Consider the following 14,017-nt stretch of genomic DNA (forward strand, 5'->3'; position numbering starts at 1 on the left):
AGTGTAGCGAGGTGTAATATATATAGAAGTAATAAACACTTTTATGATTTAATAACAACTATATTATATTACAACGAACTAACAAATAAATAACAGCGAGAGACGAAGCGCGTTTAAGACAGAGTGCGTAAGTGATTGACTGATCGATTGATTGACTGGAGCGACGATCTTGCCCTTAAATAGTCAGAGGAATCTTCTAGAGGCGGCGGCGGCCGAACATATAGTATATATATAGTATAATAATATTAACATGAATAAGTAATTTCTTCTCGCGAGATAAGACTAAAGTGACGGCATCCTTGATATTTATTGTAGTTATTGAATCTAAATAAGGTAAAATTCAAATGGCTTTAAAATTAAAAAAAAAAATACAAAATGTAAATTTCCCCAGCGAATGCGAACCTCGTACCTCAAGTGTGTAAAACACCAGTGTCACCGCCAATCGGCATCTGTTTGTCGCTTTTGTCATATGATAAAATTAGCAATTTATGCTAATTTAAATTTAAAAGTTACTTATTCAACTATAAAAAAGCAAAAACAATTTAATCAGTTAAGTTTCTTATGTCTTATGAACTTTATTCAATGTCAATTAAATTATATTATTTAATTATTAAAATATTTCATGTTAAAAGTGATTTCTGCATAAAAATTACATTTTTCGTTAAATTCAACGGTCTTTTCCCCAAAGAAGAAAAGGTGTCGAGACAATTTTTTTTTTTTGAAAAGCTTCGCATCAAAGCTATAAAAATATAATGATCTATACATTTTTCAAAAAGTTATAGCATTATAAAATTAAACATATAAAAATGAACTTTTTACAAAATTCGTAGTTTTTTTTTATTAACTTTGATGACTGTTTCCATCATGAAAACAAATTAAAATCTGGAATTTTTTTTTCTAATGAAGTATATTATATAAATTTTAATTTTAGATATATATAAGTATTTCTGGAACACTTTCAAAAATTAAGGTGAAAAACTTCTACTTTCTATATATATTTTAAGTTTTGAACCCCTCCTGTATATAGGAAAATGGATAATTTAAGAAAAAAGGACGTCAAATTAAAAAAGTATATAAATATTATTTCTCATAAAAAAATTGTATCAATCCATACATTTTTCAAAATTTTATAGCATTTTAAAGTTTAAAATATACATTATAAAATCGAAAATTTTAACACAAAAATAGCATACGGTAGCCATTTTCACTTTGAAAACAAAATAAAGCCAGAAATTTTTTTTTTTCATAATAAAGTATATTACATAAGCTTTAATTTAAGATATATACAAATGTGTCAGTATTTTCGGAACATTTTAGAAAGTTAAGTTGAAATAGTTAACCAGTCAATCAAAACATATTGCTGATACGTTGGTAGCAATAATAACTGATGGACTGCCACCTTCATTATAAAACAAAATCAATGATGAATTTTTACATGACTTCCAAATTTTTAAATAAATGTGAAACCAAAACGGTTGATCGGATAAAAAAAATTGCAAAAACAATCTTATTTGTAGTTCTTTTTTTTCTATCGTATTATAAACTTAAAAATAAGGATTTTTGTCCCAAGTGGAACGAAAAAAAAAATTATTTAACTACAAAATTATTGTAGAGTTTTTTGAACCTGACATTTTTTTTGCTACAAAATTCTCAAAAGTTTCTGAGAAAAAGAGTGTCTTACGATATTTAATAATATGTATAGTAACAATATACAGAGTAATCGATTTATCATAAACAACTTCATTACTCTCAAAATAAATACAGTATTAAAAATAAGTTTTATAACTTTTAGTTACATATATTTCTTGATTCATCAGTTAATAATTACTATTTAGAATCATCCCAAATAACTTACAGTAGTGTGAATTTAATTTGTTTAAACGGAATCATTCATATTTAACTAACTTATAAAATGTGTAATAATCTTCTTATGAAAATTACTGGTGGATAACAACTTTTAAACCAGTATTCAAGAAGTAATTAAAAATTTAAATAATTTATAGATTATAGGGTTAGTTAAGTATACTACGAATTTATTTTTTGAAAGTAATTTTCTTCTTTGTTCATCTTTTAAAGCTATGTGAGTACGTGAGTATTATAAATTATAATTATAATTCCTATAGAAACTCACAAATCCATAAATATTCAACATTTATTTTTACAAAAATTAAATTTTCATAAAACTACTGTTTATCTTATAAAATTTAAATAACAAATTGCTCGTGGAAATATTTAACCTTACTACCTAGCTTGTCGTCATTTTTAAATCTACAAGTGATAATATATTTAAAAATATTATTCAAAACTAGGTGCATATTATTTCATCTATTTATGAAGCACTAAAGTGCGTCAATAGTTGTTGTTTGATGATAAATAATCATAACTCATATTAAGAATAATTAGTTATTTTTATGTTTAAATTTATATGTGTCCCATTTAGTCATTTTAGAAATACTTGTCATTGTTTGGTTAATATAATTAAAAAGATTTTTAAAAAGATTCACAAACATAACTGTATTTTTTTAAATCAAAGAATATCATCTGTCTAATGCGTCATATTGCTCCGCTTTATTCTACCAGATTTATTTTATTATAATTTTTATTTCATTATTGTTCATCAATAAAATTTTATTCCTTCTGAATTATGAAAAATATTTATGTATATTATATATAGAAAAAAAATTATTCACTTTAATTAAAAACTATAAAAAAATTAAGTATTAACTCAAATAATATGTGATGTACTTGAAAAAATTATTAAATGAAGATTAAAATATTATGGCTTAAATTATAGCTCATATTAAGAATGTATTATTTTTAAAATAATTATTATGTAATATAATTATATTCGTATCAAAAATTAATTTTATAAAAACTATATGTAAACTATTTATTCTTTTCTAATATTATTATGACTACGACAAAAAAAATTATCGTAAAAAATTATTTAAATAAAACTATAAATCTTTCATAATATAACTATTACTTGTGACTACACATAGGTTTTCATAATTTTTAATTAAATTTATACTGATGTATAATTTTATCATAACATAATAACATCGAAGCTAAAATGTTTCATTGCAAATCTGTAGAATTTATAAAAATTAAATTTAAATTAAATTAACTTTCTGAATACGATTTTTTTGACCTTTGTTAGTTTTGATTATATTTTTAGTTATAAAATTGAAATTATAATTTATTATAAACCATTAGTAGCTAGAAATTTTTTCTTGGAAAGGGCAGCCATCTTCTTTTTATTATACTTATTAGATGGACATTAAAAGCTACGAAAGTACTATCTGAATATTTTTATTGTTAACATAAACATCTTATTTATTTTTTATAAAAAAAGGAGTGTTTAAATGGGGTACTTATCCTCATTCCATTTGTCTCTAATGTTGATCTTAAGTAAAGAAATAACAAAATTATCAAAAAACTGAAGTAAAAATTTATGACAACACCAAAAACGGTGTTTTTTTTTACACAACAATAACATTTTATGTTTAAACACAAGGATAATTTAAAAATACAGAGTGATTGTTTATTTTTACTCACGCGTTATCTCCTAAAATATAAGAGCTTCTCATATTTTTTTTCTACTATAATGGTTTTTCTTATAACTATTATTCAAGAACAATTTAATTTCTACCACCGATCCTCCCTATATGCTATAACATGTATCAACTATAGATTTTCAAATGGCAACGGTAACTTTTACTATCCATTAAATTGAGTGAAAAAAAATAAAAATAATTTGATTCAATTTTAACCTATTTAAGACGTTTTTAAATGTATTTACTTTTACATAATCATAATGGGTTGTAAAACGACATCGCTACCGTTTCACAGGACCAGAAAGCAATAGAAAAATTGTAACATTAGGGCCCTTAGTATGAGCTTACTAATTACCCACTGCTTAAAGGGAACATTAGACAGTAAACTACTAGTCGAGCTAAGCAACAAGACATAATTGTTGACGGAGCTAGTAGGTTTTAAATGACTATGTCAAGTTTAAAATTACAAATAAAATAAATGTACATGTATAATATACATTTCTATTTTAATCTTAGTAAGGACATAGATATATAAAAAAAATTACGTGTCACATGATAAGATTAAAATAAAAGCACATTATAAATCAATAAATAATAATAAAAGGGCTCAGTTAATTGGAGGTTACTTTCAATTAACATTTTTCCTAACGTGCCAGACCACTAACAGCCATAGTTAGTGCCTCACTAACAGCCATAGTTAGTGCCTCCACCATCATTTTTCAACGTTTTGTTTCGCAAAAATAAAACGGAGAACAAAAAAAAAAATAACAGCCTAGTTGACCCGTCCAAGTGTTGTTAGTTATAGCCATAACTTGACGTTTTTTTAAAAAAAATAATAATATCTTGATTAAAAAAAAAAAACGAAACCGTGGTTTTCACCATGGAAAACACACTAAAAAACAATTGACATCGTTTCATCTAGGTAGTCTAGCGATGAGAGACCGTTTTCATGTTGCAGTCATGTAGTGGCCGGTGGTAATGACGCTGGGGGGCTGTAGTGCCAACTTGGAACGAGTATATTGAGAAGATTACAACAATATTGGAGACACACTGTTTGCCTTGTGTATTAGTTATCTTATAATGGGAATATACCACACACTTACTGCATATATGACCACCATCTGATGTCCAGACAATTAATTCAAATAATACAAATATTGTAATATTATACAATAAAAGGTAAATTTTAAAGTTGCTGAAGAAATACCTATTTGACTTAATCTATGATACACTAACTAGAATTGTTTGATTTTTATCAGTTAGCACAAAATATTCAATGAATTGTAATTAGTGTTATCGGTTCTTCCCTTGTTATCAATGATTTATAACAAATTAAACACACGACATTCAATCGAATGTTAACAGGTTATTCGAAAAAAAAATGAGTATTTCTCATATTTTAATACATTTTTAATACACAATTAATGTTATTTGAATGTTTATATCAATAATAATTNGAAAGGTAAATTTTAAAGTTGCTGAAGAAATACCTATTTGACTTAATCTGTGATAAACTAACTAGAATTGTTTGAATTTTATCAGTTAACACAAAATATTCAATGAATTGTAATTAGTGTTATCGGATCTTCCCTTGTTATCAACGATTTATAACAAATTAAACACAGGACATTCAATCGAATGTTAACAGGTTATTCGAAAAAAAAAAATGAGTATTTCTCATATTTTAATACATTTTTAATACACAATTAATGTTATTTGAATGTTTATATCAATAATAATTATTATATCATAATTTTTATAACATAATATTTTTATTAGAACTCAAAGAGTATTTCATAAAATATTTTGGGGATAATTTAATTATTTTTAGTTTTTAATATATCTTAAGATATATTAAAACTTATTTTTTTGTCAAAATACTAAACAAAAATTTAATGTGCAGTTAAAACTGTTTGTACAGTTGGACAATTTTTTTGCATAGTTAAGAAAAAAATTTTGGTTATACAAAAAAGCTTTTACAAAATGTAATATTTTATAAAAACCATAATGTTAGCGCCTAGCAAAGTCTATCTTTAATTCGTAGTTACACTGATTGGTCACCCCATTTTATACCATTTTAAGTCATACCAATCTTATTACTGGTCAAGTTAATCTGTCGGGGTAGCGGTTATGCGCTTGAAAAATTACTCTCTTTTTTTGGATCGCCTAGCTGTCCACTTGTTGAAGTTTTCGTTTTCGATACTTTTCGCCATTCTTAAACTAAAATTGTTATTTTAATATTCCTGTTCAACATTGTCGTTGTTATATTGTTGATCATTTTTGTAACGGTAATACACATTAATATTGTAAATTGTAGGAAGCTTTGCTTACAACAAATTTCCTAACTTAAATTCTTAAATCAAGTTTAGAAACCTTGTTGTTGATTTCAAATTTCTTATTAAATACTAGTCTATTGGTAATATAAGTTAATTATCACACATCTTGTTGTTGCCATATTGAACAAATATTGTTTAGTAGTACATTAATTAGTCAGAATTATCGTAATTTAAAATATAATAATAAAAAATAAAATTAAAAGAAATCAAAAAATTAGATTGATTAAAGGTTACAATTCGGGATGTGATTCGAGGGTCTATTGTTGCTTGAAATGCAGAATAATCTTATCTCAATTAAGTAATCCTTTATTAGTGCAGTTTTTACTTGTAAAACGATAATAAATATACAAACTCGAATGATCACTGATTTGTATACCATATCTTTAAAAAGTTTATTATTATAATCATATGAAACAGTAACAGAAAAACTAATAATACAAAAATTGACAAGAAAACGAAAACATACAATGAAATGTTATAATCAGTTCTTACAAGCACTATTGACACAAAAAGTATTTTTACAAATTTTACGGATGGGCGAAAGAGAGCTGGACGATAATCACGACGTGCTCGCATTGGGGTAAGATCGAAACATCCCCAAACTATGTGCCCAAGGATGTGGTGCATTCCCCGGGTCCCTTTCCACATATGTGTATAATCATCGTCAAGCTCTCATTGGGTTTCATAAAAGGTTTTTTATAATTTGTTTTTATTGTAAAAGGGTTTCTTTATTATGGATAATAAGAGGTAACATTCGACTATTTGATATTTTATTATTTAGGGTTTGCAAGTGTTGTGAAGGAGCGAATGTGTGTGGCGTGAACGTGAGAGTTCATAAGTAAATGAATCAGCTTAATTTTTTTAAATTTTTTGTAATAAAAAAAATTCTGTTCAACTTTTGTTTTTTATGTATTAACTTTTTTTCTATAACACTTGTATTAAACTTTAGCTTCGATGCGAAGCTGAGAAGGTATTGGTTTTACTAAGATGTATTTTTTTTTTTTTTTTTGTGTGTCTGTTACCACTTTCTCAGCTCTCACCGAACCGATTTCTTTCAATGATACGTCAAAAGATCACAAATCGTATCTAGTCGAAGACATTACCCTTAAAAATTGAAAAAAATTCCCTCGTTCCCCGTAAATGGGGGAAACCTCCAAAAAAATTACAAATTTAAAAATCGCTTATTTTCGAAATTTTTTCATTTTTTTTTACTTAAAATTGTAATAACTTTTTTTAAAATTACCAAATCAATATCATTACCTTTCATTTGGTATATTTTTTTTTTATATGTGACCCTTTACTTGCCCACAGGGGGGGATTTAAAATGACAACTTTTTAAAAAAAAATTAATTTTTTCAACTTGATTTTTGACAATGTTCCGGAAGGTCTGACACTTTTATATATATCTTAAATTAAAGCTTATGTAATATACTTTATTGACTAACAACCCAACAACTCTCATTACCTTTCAGCCTGGGAGGTAGTTCCGATCCCTTTTGTGACGATAGGCAGTTGGTCAACCGGTCCGAACTACCTGCCTTTCTGTTCGTCGACACCACACAAGAGTTTTTATTTCCTCGACAATACAGAGTGACCCAGCACTCACCGACAACTTAAATAACTTTTGATCCAGTTTATATTTTTAGCTGATTTTTTTTTTAAATAATAGTTATACGTTATTTCTATAACTATATCTCAATAATTAATTTTTTTACATTTTATTAAAAATATTAATTATTTTTAAATTTTAAATTAAATGTAAAAAAAAAATCTAAGATAGCTATTTTGTAGAGTAGAATTTAAGAAAAATTTTAGTAAAAAAATATCTTATTAATATTCAGTAGTAAATATTCTGTAGCGTTTTGAAGTTTGTGAAANGTTGGTCAACTACCTGCCTTTCTGTTCGCCAACACCACACAAGAGTTTTTATTGCCTCGACAATATACGTCATTCATAACATGAGAACTTAAAAAGATTCTCTCTTATGGGTCATGCGTATATTACGATTAATATTTTTTTTTTTGCTTTTCAAACTATTTTCATATTATACAAGGTTTTTATTAATAATATTTTCTATTAATACCCTATATCAATATTCTTAACGCTAAACTCAAAATTAATTTATTAGTATATGTCGATTTATATTAAAAATATAGTCAACAAGAATCTGGTGCCCCAGCGTTTCTAAAGTTTTAGTTGCCGAGGACATAGTTAACTTCGTTAATATATGTTAAATATTGTTACAATTATTCCATTCAATATCCTGTTACACACAGAATCTTTCGTTATTCACCAACATTAACACTTAACAAAATAACTAGTGCCTCATCAACACAAACGTCCNGTTCATAACATGAGAACTTAAAAGGATTCTCTCTAATGGGTCATGCGTCTATCACGATTAATATTTTTTTTTTATGCTTTTCAAACTATTTTCATATTATACAAGGTTTTTATTAATAATATTTTCTATAAATACCGTATAGTTGATATCAATATTCTTAACGCTAAACTCAAAATAAATTTATTAGAATATGTCGATTAATATTAAAAATATAATAAGCAAGAATCTGGTGCCCCAGCGAAACAAAATTGTTTATTTTTCAATCAAGGTAAAATTAGGAATTTTTTTTTAAGAAAATTAGTGTTAAGGCTTTTTATTCCTGAAGAGATAAAAAAAAAATTGTTTAGCTATGACACGGCCCATAATAGCGCACTATTCATTTACCGTGATTTAGCACGTTATCCGGTCGTGATTATCAGCTGTCCACCGTCGCACTCATTAGTGTTGACGATAACACAAGTTTGTCTTATCCGGCGGTCGGTAGATAGGACAGGTCAGGGGGTTCAGCACCGCGAGACACGTCGGCGACTATGTAAACCAGTTCATCTGTGACTTACATCCGCCGCACGTGTCGTTGAAAGATAGTAATATTGATTTTCATATCGGGCTTTAATATTGTCTTTATTTACTTATTATACTTTTAATTATCTTACTTTTATTATTATAGTTAAAGGTCTAATAAATTTAATCCACAATTACTTTAATCATAACATCGTTACAATTTATTTCATTAAAAACACCTTTATACTCTGTCAGCTACATATTATTATTGAGTTTTTGGAATCAAAACAATAATATTTTCCTTTACAAAAAATAAAAATTTTCAATAGTTTTCTAGAAAATGAGTGTCTTATCCTTAATGAAATACTCTGTATATATTTAAACTATATTATACTTTAAGTAAAAAAAAATTTCTCTCACTTATGTGTAAAACATATTAATAACATTTTTACAAAAAATTACAAAAGAATTAAAAATGAAGTTTTATTAAATATTACGGTTCAGTTAAATTTAAGTAATTCATTTAATAATCAATTAAATTTAANGAGTAATTCATTTAATAATCAATTTAATTTAATTTTTAACCTTAATTATTTTCACAAAAGATCAATAGAAATAAATAAAAACATAATTATGATAGACATGCGAGTAGTTGAGTAGGTTCTCTAACATAAAATTAGCCTTCTAAAATTTCAAGAAAATCATTAGTAATGAAGTATAAAAATAATTTTAGAAAGCTGCTAAAAATATTTAAGGTCTCTAATTTTTCTTTCTAACTACATCTTATTGTGTTAAAAGGTGGCAAATTTTACATTGCAACTGGCGGTACTTTTTGTAAATACAGGCCAGTACCAGTATCAAAATGAAAAATAACTTTAGAAATAGAAACATATTTGAAAGTATTAAAGCTTTCCGAATAATTCATGAAAGCTTTAATACTTTCATATATTTACTGATATGATAAAAATTCGTGCGTTTAAAAAATGTATATAATTTACTTTTTTATCATTTAACTTGTAGACATGTATTTTTAACGTGAATTAATTTATGATTACTTTTCTTCAAACAAAAACTATTGACGCATTTTAGTTATTCATAAATAGATATATAAATATACAACTAGTCTTGAAGTATTATTTTCTGAGATATTAACACTTATAGATTTAAACAAAATGAACATTGTGATAAAGATTTTAAACTTTTCTATTTTAATAAATTTAATTTTTTTTTAAATAAAAAATAATTTGATTTCGGTATAAATACATTTTGGACTAGGATACACTTGTGAATGTTTAATTTATAGCCCTAACCATATGCTTAAAATTTTTTTTTTTACTCTTCCAAAATTAAAATTTACCATTAAAAACGTTTAATTACTTTATTTTGAAATATAATTTAGTAACCCAACAGCTTTCAATCATTAGTCTATAGGTATTCTTAAAAAACTACTGTAATTTGAACAATCCTGCTTTGTTCATAAATAACGACGATTATTTAGTCGAATTAACAAAACTGATTTAATTAATACTCTAATAAAAACTATTTAAATATTTTGGTCGGTAACTTTCGGTATTTTAAATTTTGACTAAAAACATTTTATTTTAATTAATAATATGGACTGTATTTTTACTATACAGAGTGATCAAAATCTGGTTAGACACTTATTTTCTCAGAAACTATTGAGAATTAAAAATTTTTGTAAAAAGAAAAATTATTAAGTTTATAAAACCCTACAATAATATGAAGTTAAATAATTTTTTTTTTTATCCCTTCAGGGATAAAAATGTTTATTTATAATTTTATTAAATGGGAATCACTATTTTTGATTTGATAATATGATAGAAAAAAAATAATTACAAACAAATCTGTTCTTATAATTTTTTTTATCCTAACACCTATTTACGTTTTATAATTGTTTAAAGATTTTGACTTCCAGAAATAATATTGTCATTTATTACGTTTCATAATATCAGTGGCAGTGCAACCGGTATTTTTGTTAAATCCTCCTTTAGTCTTACAAAACCATAGACTTTGCTATTAATAATACACCGAGTTATATAATATAAAACCCGGTTGGGTTATTGTTATCACTCATTTAGTGCGTAGTAAATTTTTATAACTAAAAATTTTATTGATCAAGTTATGACAGATTTATCTGTATTGGTTTATACAACAGCAAATAAAAATAATGACTTCTGTATTTAATACAGTAAAAGGACACTAGAAATTTGGTCTAAAATCACTTAACTTTAACAATCTGTAACGGACGAACGGTTAATCGGATAAAATTATAAGAACTAAATTGTTTATAATTTCATATTATAAAGTTAAAAATAAGGGTTCCCATTTAAGAAAATTATAAATAATTTTTCCTTGGAGGGACGAAAAAAATAATGGTTTGACTACATATTATTGTACAGTTTTTTGAACTTGATATTTTTTCTCAATAATAAAATTTAAAACTCTCAATATTTTCTGAGAAAATGAGTGTCTTACCAGATTTCGAACACCCTGTATAGCTTTTACATTTCATATACGAATAGAACTATAGGTGCGCCGGACTCATCATTTACTGTCCGGTTTACGACTGACTTACAAACACAAAACCTGCGCTGCACCGCTCCCCACCTATTCTATAACAAAAAATATCTCCCGTTTTTTCCACAATATTAAACATATATATACAAAATATTCTAATAATAATTAGAAAAACTAATTTAATTTAAAAATGTTAAATACTTACGAAAACAAAGAAATACAAAGAGATCTATTTTTAGTATATTAAAAATACAATAAAAATAATTCTATAACATTTTAAAGCTAATATTCAATATTTTCCTAATTCTTGTCTACACTCACACTTGTAATCACTCAACACATAAATTTATCTAGTCATTTCAGAAACGAACTGGAATAATTTAAAAATCATACTGTCGTACGTCGGTAGGTACCCCGACGTAGACACAAAAGTAGTAGACAAATTAACTAATGTCTTTTTTACAACGAGTTCGTCGTTTTTAGTTTTTCTCGAAAATGGTGTGAATTAAAAAAAAGTATGACGGGTAAAAAAGGAATATGTAAAGTATTTATGAAAAAATTTATATTTCATTTTGTATTAAAAAATTTAATCATACATTTTTCAAACAGTTATAATAATTTTAAATTAAAAATATAAAACTGAAAATTTTAACACAAAAATAGCTTATTTTTTAATTAATGTTTCCATTTTCACCATGAATACGTATGTATTGAGTTTTCTAAAAGGTAAATTATTTCATTTAAAAATAAAGTATTTCGGATGAAATGGAAATATATAAAGTATTTATTAACAGAAATTTGCAAACATTTTTCAAAAAGTTATAGCATTTAATGTTGAAAATATAAAATCGAAAATTTTAATACAAAATAGCACATTTTTAATTACGGTGTCCATTTGTTGGGTTGGGTTTTCAGAAGAAAAGTTGTCGGAAATATTTTTTTTTCTATTATAGTATGTAACATAATCTTTAATTTATCATATGTTTAAAAGGCTCAGTATTTTCGGAACATTTTCAAAAGTTAAGTTGAAAAAATTTATTTTTATGAAAAATTTCTATTTTGAAACTACCCCTGTGGGTAAGTAAATAATCAGATTTTCAAAAATTTATATAAACGAAAGGGAAAGACGTAAATTTTCAATACAAAAAAAAAATTATTTGTTCATTTTTGAAAAAATTATAGCAGTTTTGAGACAAAATATGTCAAAATTTACAGATTTTAAAAATTGTAATTTTTTCTCCCATTTGAAGGGGACGAATGATTCACGAATAAATCTATTTTTAAAGGAAATATTTTCAACTAAATAAGATTTGTGATCTTTTGACGCATCGTTGAAAGAAATCTGTTCTATGAAAGCTGAGAAAAAGTGACGATAGTCATGAAGAAATACACGTCATAATTAAATTAAAACCTACCGATGCTAAAAGTAATGCGAGATATTCACTAGTGCAAAAGTTTAAACATATTCAATAAAAATTATACTTGGGTAAGTAATTTTTGAGGGTTTGGTTTTGGTTTTAAAGTAATGAATTTCTATTTTGAATCCAAATTTTTAAAAAATTTAAAAAAGAAATGGTTGATCGGATAAAAATTTTCAATAGTTTTCAAGAAAATGAGTGTCTTATCCTTAATGAAATACTCTTTATATATTTAAACTATATTATATTTAAAATAAAAAAAATTCCTTTCATCTAGGCCTTAGTCGAACTCCAGTGCCTTGTGTCATTCATCAGTCTCAGTACTCTGTTGTCGCTGTCCGGCTTACTATTTAAAGTTAAGTCTTTTTTTTTTCCTTTTAACATATCTACTCTCTTCCACAAAATTTCAGAGTATTTGTGTCTTGCACTTCGTTTGCACCTCGTACTCTGTTATTTTTCCTCACCTGGTACGCCAAGTATTTGTGTCTTGCACTTCGTCTGCTACTTATACTCGGCTACCCCGTTCTCTCTTTGAAGTACTTGTGTCTTGCACTTCGTCTGCACCTCATATTTTGGGGTCGACCCACGCATCGCACCGAAAGAGGGTGTGCAGAGCGCTATCAGCCTCTACCGGGGGATGCGAACAGTGGTCGCACGTCGGCGCAGATGCTTTACAAATACGGTGTAAGTACTCGTTAAAGTAGTCATGGCCGGACATCACTTGGGTGAGACGATATGTCATCTCACCGTGAGTCCGGTCCACTCACCTGTCTAGCCGATCAGGTCCTATGAGGGATGGTCATCCACCTGAGCGCCAGCCGGTCCTCGGCGAGCAGGTCGGCAGGCGACAGTGATGACAGGATACCCGCTGCCACTCCGGACACCGTTTGGTACGCCCAAACTGTCCGGATCGCCGCCCGCCTCTACACCCTGAGCAAGGCTTTACGGTTTTTGGACGAATACTCAAGAGTATCCGCCCAAATCGGGAACCCGCACATGAGGACCAAGTGTACGACGCTGACTAAAATCTGCGCCGTCTCTCCCTCGGCCCTCCCAGATTGAGCATGGGTCCCGCCAGGCAATTCATGACTTTCTGGGCCTGCTGAGCCGCACGAGTAATGTGCGGCCCGAACTTTAGACGTTTGTCTATGACAAGGCCCAGTCATGGAGTCCTTAAGCGGGATCTCTAATCCCTGCACGGCGAGCCGTGGAGGAGTGAATTTTTACCTGCCCGTGAACAAGACCGCTTCGATCTTGTCCAGGGCGAGGCTCAGTCCACCCCCTCCTGATGGATCAAGGCGGTGACTGCGCTGAACGCGCAGT

The sequence above is a fragment of the Daktulosphaira vitifoliae genome, unplaced genomic scaffold, assembly GCF_025091365.1.
Source record: "Daktulosphaira vitifoliae isolate Bord-2020 unplaced genomic scaffold, ASM2509136v1 Scaffold_4, whole genome shotgun sequence".
NCBI classification, from domain to species: Eukaryota; Metazoa; Arthropoda; class Insecta; order Hemiptera; family Phylloxeridae; genus Daktulosphaira; species Daktulosphaira vitifoliae.